General features: G+C 38.0%; 1 non-coding gene across 1 annotated transcript; it reads right to left on the minus strand.

Moving 5' to 3' along the window:
• Positions 1-1,597: 1,597 nt before the first annotated feature.
• On the minus strand, positions 1,598-1,700 carry LOC115071184. Its single transcript, XR_003850293.1, has one exon. It is a non-coding gene; the product is annotated as a U6 spliceosomal RNA (small nuclear RNA).
• Positions 1,701-8,456: the final 6,756 nt, after the last annotated feature.

Here is an 8,456-nt window from a genome sequence, read left to right on the forward strand (position 1 = left end):
TAAAGGTCCTCAGTATTACTTGCTCCTCCCCAAACGCCCTCCTCTACCCTGCCTTCCAGCTCCCTCTTTTACCCTAACCTGCTTTATTATCCCTTTTCTTCCTTTGTAACACTGTATTCTATCACCCCTCCCAGGAAGTCTCCATCAACCCATCACCACTTGTTAGTTTCCTGAATTCTCTGGATTTTCAAATTGAACATGTACATCTCGGATTTCCAAGCTACCATCCAGCTGTGAGAGAGAACATGCAATGTTTGTCTTTCTGTGTCTGGGTCATGTCACTCAGAGTGATTGTTTCCATCTCCATCCACTTACCTGTGAAATTCACAATTTTGCTTTTTAAAGAGCTGAATAATAATGTTCTTAGCCATCATTATCCATTCATCAGTAGATGAACATCTAGGTTTGATCCAGTTCCTGGCTATTATGAAAGAGGCAGCAAGCGCATGGATGAAGAAGTTTGTCTTTAGTAGGTCATAGAGTCTTTGCGGCATACACCCAAGATTGGTATGGGTGGATCCAATGGAAGATCAATTTCCAGTTTTTTGAGAAATGTCGACACTGGTTTCCACACGGTGTTAAACTTTGCACTTCCAGGAGCAGAAGGACAAGATTTTCCCTTCTTCACATCCTCACCAGCATTTGTAGCACATGTGTGTTTTTATTTATGTGTAGCCATCTGGGGGTAAGATTAAATCTCAAAGTGGCTTTCATTTGCATTTCACTGATGACTAAAGTTCTTGGATTTAATACGTATATTATGAGTCCTGTTTGGAAAGTCCTTTCCTGTGCCTATAAGTTCCAATGCATTCCCTGCCTTCTCTTCCATCTGATTTATGGCGTTGAGTCTTAAGTGGATGTCCTGGATGCATTTGGAATTCAGTTTTCTGCACGGTGGGAGATGGGAATCAAGTTTCACTCTATATGCCATTTTCCAGATTGACCAGCACCATTGGTACCATTTGTGGAACACGTCATCTTTGTTCCAGGGTGTGTTCTTGGCTTGTTTGTCAAAAACCAGGTCACTGTGAATGATGGATTTACATCTGGGTCCCAATTCTATATCAATGATCCATGTGTCTGTTCTTATGCCAACACCACACTGTGTTCATTACTATAGCTCTTTGTTTCAGTTTGAGATCAGAGATGGTCATGTTCCCAGCAGTTCTGTCACAGTTCAGGTTTTGGCCATCCTGGAGGTTTTATGTTTCCATATGAATTTTGAGATTATTTTTTCATTTTTTGTGAAGAAGTATGTTGGAATTTTAATGGGAATTTGTCAATTGCATTTGGTAGGATGGCTATTTTCATAATATTAATCCTACTGATCCATAAGATTGATTTCTAGTACCTTCTTCAATTTCTTTCTGTAATGCCTTAAAGTTTTTATTGCACAAGTCCTTCACTTCCTTTGTTAAATTATTTTATGATATTTTGTGGTTATCAAGTATATCATAAATGGGATTATTTCTCTGATTTCTTTCTTGGTATGTGTAGCCTTGGTATAAATGAAGGCTGCTGATTACTGGGTACTAAATTTATATCCCTGCCAAATGTATTTATCAGCTCTAGAGCTTTCTGGTGGAAGATTTTGGGTAAAAGTGATGGATACCTTATGAATTTACAAAGCATCCTTGTGCAGGGGTCATGCTAATATTCTCTGTATTGTTCCAATATTAGTATATTTGCTGCTAAAGCAAGCACTACAATACATCATTAATGCTTCAGTCATGGACAGAAGAATCTAGAGTCAACATATCAAATTAAAAAAAAAGAGGAGATGATGTCCAGGGTTAGGGGTGAACAAGGATCAGAAGGAGTTAAAGGGAGGAGTGGAAGTGAATATAATCAGGTATATTGTATGAATTTCTCAAAGAAAGCAACACATTTATTCAAGAATTTTTCTTGCCTCCCAGAACCTGATGCAGTAGCAGAGGGGAATATTCTCCCATTTATGGACTAGATGCTGTGGCTCACAGATCATCAATGCTGTCCTCATGATATCACCTTGCTATGATGATGAATCTCCAAGAGCTAGGAACATATGAATACATAGTAGCCAATGACAAAATTACTGCTAGAGATTGAAGAGGAAGTGTTCAGGGGGAGAAGTTAGGCAGGGATATACCCTTGTCTTCAGAAGATGGTGGCTTCATGTTGGGAGGATGCCAAAAGGCTCTGATTCTTAGATGATTTGTAATTTGTCCAGTGGGAGCAAGTTAGCTTAGCTTGGAGGAAGATTCAGATAAAAGAACACGTTCAGTACCCTGAATGAGATGTTTTGACTAACATGTACAGAACAGAAAGAAGCTGTGAAGCTACAGTGGAGGAGAGAGAGAGAGAGAGAGAGAGAGAGAGAGAGAGAGAGAGAGAGAGAGAGAGAGAGAGAGGAAGAGGAAGAGGAAGAGAGAGAGGAGAGAGAGAGAGAGAGAGAAAGAGGAAGAGGAAGAGAGAGAGGAGAGAGAACAAAAAATAAGTGTTAAGCGGGTAGGGCAGCTAGGGATCTGATCATATGTATGATTAGAAGCTGTGCAAATTGCTTTCAATTTTATCTTTAGACTCTTTGTAATTCACTGAGTTATTTTGAGCAGAGAAATGACATAACTTTAGAGAGGAGAGAGAGAGAGAGAGAGAAAGAGGAAGAGGAAGAGAGAGAGGAGAGAGAACAAAAAATAAGTGTTAAGCGGGTAGGGCAGCTAGGGATCTGATCATATGTATGATTAGAAGCTGTGCAAATTGCTTTCAATTTTATCTTTAGACTCTTTGTAATTCACTGAGTTATTTTGAGCAGAGAAATGACATAACTTTATGTTATGACATAACTTTATGACTGTTTTGTGCAAGGCAAGATGGCTCATGGGGTAAAGGCACTTGCCTGAGGAACTGTGTTTGATCCCTAGAATCCATGTAGAGGAATGAGAGAACCAATTTCTTTTAGTCATCTCTGACTTCCACGTGCATACCATGGCACATGTGCACATGACATAAATACACGATAAATAAAAAGTATAAAAAAAACAAAAATAAAATGCCCTTTTACCTGAAAATAATGCATTTGGTGATATAATTTAATGTCAAACTAGGCAGGGATCCGTTCAGGGTAGAATCTGGCCAGCACATCAAGACATGGAGAAAGTTAGCAATAAGAATTGTTAAGATTTCCAGCTGAACAGCAGAACACAGGGCAACGAAGGCAGAAAATAAAATAGCATGCACACAGTTTAAAAGAAAATAGCGCTGATTCAGTGCAGCTTTCGAAGGGCTGCGTGTAATGTGGATGAATTTTAGAGGCAGCATAGGTTGGTTTCCGGGTTGGGCAGCTGATGATTCCGGCACAGGCAGCCGCCCTTGCTATAGCCCTTGTTTGTAGGACTCGCACAGAGCCCTGAAGCTGAAGCCTGGAGCAGGGCTGTCAGGAATTTTGCTTTAGAAAGCTGCTGAGAATGGAAGATCAGGGGGAAAAATATAACACAAAGCGTTGAGTACACAGCAATGAAGAACTGAGATAAGGAGACATTAAAGCAGAATTTAAAACGCCCTAATTACAAAGAAAAGATTGAGCGGTTGGAGAGCGTTGACGTTGGTAGGTACGTCCACTCAGAGAGCATATTACTCAATAGGGGAAGAAACTTCCGAGATATCAACAAAGCTTTCAATTCAGAATCTGTAACGAATACTTAAAAACCGCTAAGGAGAAGGGAGAACCTGGCAGACAAGAGACGGTATTCTTTTGCTGCAGTTAGTCCATTGTCCCACTGTCCAGTTGTATAAAGCCCCTAACTAGTGTATTCTAATGTTAGTGAAATTTGGGGTTAGCTCCAAGAATTGGCTATTAAGAATCTTGTTAACATACTAATGCCTATTTCTTGATGCAGGTAAATAAATTTATGATTGTTTTATATATATATATATATATATATATATATATTAGCATAGAACCTCAAATGAACAGCAACAAATAGAATTGTCTCTAGGCACATTGTGCTAAAAAGCTTGTAATGCTGTATATTAATGAAGATTGGCCACAGAGATAGTGCCATGATTTATTTGTGGAGGTTTGAATGGGAACACTGATACTGGAAATGGTTTTGCATTGACTCCTCGCGTTGCAGCAATGCATGCCTCTGCACTAAGTGGAAGGAAGGCAAGTGAAGCCTTGGAAGCTCCTGCTTGTAGTTCACGAGCGAGGTCTTGCTGTGGTCTCAATTTACATGCATACATTTAGAATTTGTGTAATTTTTAGGATGCATCATACTTAAATAATTTTAAAATGTGGTACTAAGTTGCCTCATAAGAACATTGTTCTTAGTGTGCTATATACTGAATTCCCAGATTATAAGCAATTCCTGGTTTATGAATATATGACATTGAAATCTGGATCAGAAATATAGTAGTAAAGTTTCCTATGTACCAAATTTTCTCTCTGTGAGAATTAACTAGGAAGCACAATATCTGAGCACTATCTTGAATGGAAATTGCATAGCTACTCTTTGAAAGTCATACAAGTTAGCCCAAAAACCTTTCATTTAACTACATGTATGACATGTGAGTTCATTTATACCTTCCATATTGATTATTTTAATATTTCTTTAGTAACACGTGAAAGAATGATTAATGTTTTGCCTGGGAGGCTTACTGATGTTATAGAAATCTGTCATAAATGAATTCCTAGAGGGGATTCTTGATGGTGAGAAACTGATCATGGGCCCAAGGTGATCTCTGTAGTTTGGTGAATGCTAACAGTTCAGTTATTTTTCAGAAAAGATATTATCAAGTGAGGTCAAGAAATACATAGTGATGGTGTGAAGAAATGATGAGAACCAATGTTTTGCACCGTCTCATCACAAAGTGAACCAAAACAAAATGAGCTAATTGCAAGCACTTTGTTCCTGAATATGACTGTTATGAAAGGGAATGAGTATCAACTCGTGTAACAAATTCTTTCTTAAAACCCTAAAACCGACATATTTTCTCACTTAAAATACATTCTAAATCCTTTAATGAAAGTCACACACATTTCAGCAAACCTGATGCTTAACTTGCACGAAAATATTCCTCCAGGTTAGCATAATGGAAATAAAAACGCAGGCTCATGAAACAGACCTCAGAAACAAAGGAAGCTGTGGAAATGGAGAGGAACACAAAACGCCTCCCGAGAAGGCAGCCCATTATCTCAGTCCCCTCTTCAATCCCCAGACTTCTTAGCCTGAGCCTGGCTTATTTGTGTTATATTCTTATTCCAGGAATGTCTGCATCTCCCTATTGTGTGAATGGCAGTTGAGTTTAGGAGAGAGCAACAGAACAAGTGTGGAAAAAAGAACACCTGAAATTTAACTATTACAGTGCGCAGTTCAAACGTTTTAAACACTAACTGATGAAGCCCACCTCTCAGTCTATAGAACCATGATCAGAAAGTATGTGTTGTAAATGACCAGTAATGGAATTTTATCATGTTGACTTATTCTAATTTGACACAATTGTACAAATATATACTGTATAACGGAGTTTTAATACATGTAACAAATTATAACAAAATAACCAAATCAAGATTCTTGGCAAATCTGCTGCCTCAAACCTTCATGCTTCAAAATCTTCTAGTCACTTATACTGTAGTATTCCATTGAACATTATGGAGATTACTATCCCTAATGAAAATGTAACTCATTAGAAGTCTAGCTAGAGGTTGGAAATTCCATTCTTTGTACGGTTTAGTCTCGGGAAACTTTGCTAACATTGATTTGTCATCTGTCAAAGCCTCTTGATAACTATAGTCCAGATGAATACTGCATTTCAGCTGTTTATTTCAGGAAAGAATAATTAATAGTTTAAACAGGAGTCTGATGATACATTTATTATGACTCTTCATACTTCAGCTATGTGCTTGGGTCAAAAAGAAAAATGTAAAAAACAAACAAAGAAAAACAAAAAAATAAAGAGTACCAAGAAGGGTTAATTTTTACCAAATGAATTTTAAGTAAATATTAGTAAATCTAAATATTGTAAGTCAGGGTTAGCAAGTAGCACATCAAATCAATTAATTTACTCTTAATGAAAATCAGGGCACCTATGTTGGATGTAAACAGATGTGAACTAGACAAATTTGCTTGGGATATGAGTCTCTAGAGCTGAGCCCCTGCTCAAATGCACACACAATACAATATTCATGCATCTCTTCACAATGTTTGTTTCAGTGTTATTTGGGGTAAAACCAAGTTCTTATTATTTAAATCTAACGTTAACATCTGCATAACAACATTGATCATGTAGCTATTTCATACCATCTTCTCTGTAAATGATAGATGCCAGCTCTTTAAATAACTGTGTATGGAGTAGTATCTGCTTTAAATACACTTACAATATAGTTTGGAAAATGAACCTAAACAATAACCATCTGAACATCAAATTTTCTTTGTAATCAAATGAAGGAGAAATCTCTAGTAATTCTTCATCATTTTTCTCATGTGCCCTGAATATTATCATATAGGCTTCAAAATATTCTGAATTATGTGCACACACTGTTTGTGGTCTATACTGTCACTGAGATTTATTGATGTTCAAAAACTGACAAGCTATATTGAGTTTAAATTTCCAATTAACATCAATTTATAATATGAGATAAGTTAGTTATGAACTTAGAGAGCTAAAAAATATGAGCAGGAAATCTCTAATGAACTGCAAATGGAAAAAAGATTAAAACTCAGAGAACATAGCCAATGGAAAAATGATGTATGTTATTCTGTTAAAAAATGTTTTTAGTGGACAATTATTCTCTAAATGGCTCTACATATCTTCTTTAATCATACTCTTGTTCTATAAAAATGCTACAGAAGTTTCAGTGTGTTGACCATTCCAGTCATTTTTCCCCAAATAATAAAGGCTGACCTAGTTCTGGCACTGACCCATGAAGAATATGTTTCTCTCCTCTGGTGGTGAAGTAAAACCAAATGTGGCCCAGATAGAGAAGGTGTAGTGTATATTTATCCCAGACTAGCTCAGGCTGCAGACAGCATTATCTCTCTCATGAAGTGGTGGACTCAGAGGAGGGGGGCTTCACTCAGAGGAGGAAGGGGGATCCTGATGGTTATATTTGGTACACTGTCCATCAAGAAAAAGATGTACTGCTTTAATTTAGAAATTTCTAACTGTAGCCGTATAAGGTATAGTGTATGTCTGGTAACTTCAAACTATCAACCTCCAGTGGGTTGTAAAAAACAAAGAATATGTACTAATGCTTGGGAGGAACAAGAGAAGTTGTGAACAACTTCTTATCAGACACAAGTAACCCATCAGTATTTCTAAAGAAGTCCTAGGAACCAATCACTTACAAAACCCTACAGACATGGCACCTGCATTCTAATTATCATATCACAAATATATGCCATCCTGAGGTTTAATGAAGACAGTGTGAGTTCCAGCTTGTGAGGATCTACATTTCTAGGCCATCGTGAATGGACTTTGCACTTCTTTGCAATGAGTGGTCCCCAATTCAAAGTTGGCATCCAGATACCAACAAGCAGGTCGTTGGTATACTGGACAGCTTCAATGTCAGATTTTCGCACCTAGGCCGAGGGAGCCTCACCTGGGGAATTTCCTCCATTGAACTGGCCTATTGTCATGACTGCAAGGTATTTTCTTGATTGTTGAGTGATGTGGAAGGGCCCAGTCCACTGTGGGTGGTTCCATTCCTGGGCAGGTGGGCCTGGGTTGTACAAGAAAGCAGCCTGAGCATAGGCCAGGGGAGCAAGCCAGTAAGCAGCATTCCTCCATGGTCTGTGCTTCAGCTCCTGCCTCCAGGTTCCTTCCCCGATTTCCTCAGTCTCCCTCAGTGATGAACTGTGACCAGGGAGATGTAAGTCAAATAAATCCTTTCCATTTAGTCACGTTTTGTCACAGCAATAAAGAAGCTAACTGGAACACCACGGGAAGGGGAGACACTTGTCACATGATTGTAAACTGTTTTTAGAAGATGACATAGAATCTTATGCTTTCAATGTAATCTCATATTTTTGTCCTGTTTATATGTGTAATAAATGTAATATATTAAGAAACTTTGGGGATTTCTTGTTCTAGGAAAGAAATGATCATTTCAAGAAGTCAATCTGGTCATGGTAGCTCTTGTCTGTAAGTCCAACACATTGGGAGGTAATGGCAGGAGGATCAGGGGTTCAAGGTCTTCACTGGCTTCATAGCAGATTCCAGGCCAGCCTGGCATACATGAAATCTGCTTCAAAAATACGTGAAGTAAAAAGACATTTATTTAGCAGTTTCTATCTTCATAAAGTGGAAACACTCTAAGGTCTGCTATGAATTCATCTTATGAGAGCGACATATTCCTTGAATACTTTATGACAAGGGGAATACACAGGGAATGGGGTAGAGTATGAGTCAGTAACATGCTAGTGGTCATAGCATCAATTTATTACTATTATTAATATTATTGTTATTTATAGTCATAT

The sequence above is a fragment of the Nannospalax galili genome, unplaced genomic scaffold, assembly GCF_000622305.1.
Source record: "Nannospalax galili isolate Female #2095 unplaced genomic scaffold, S.galili_v1.0 scaffold418, whole genome shotgun sequence".
NCBI lineage: Eukaryota > Metazoa > Chordata > Mammalia > Rodentia > Spalacidae > Nannospalax > Nannospalax galili.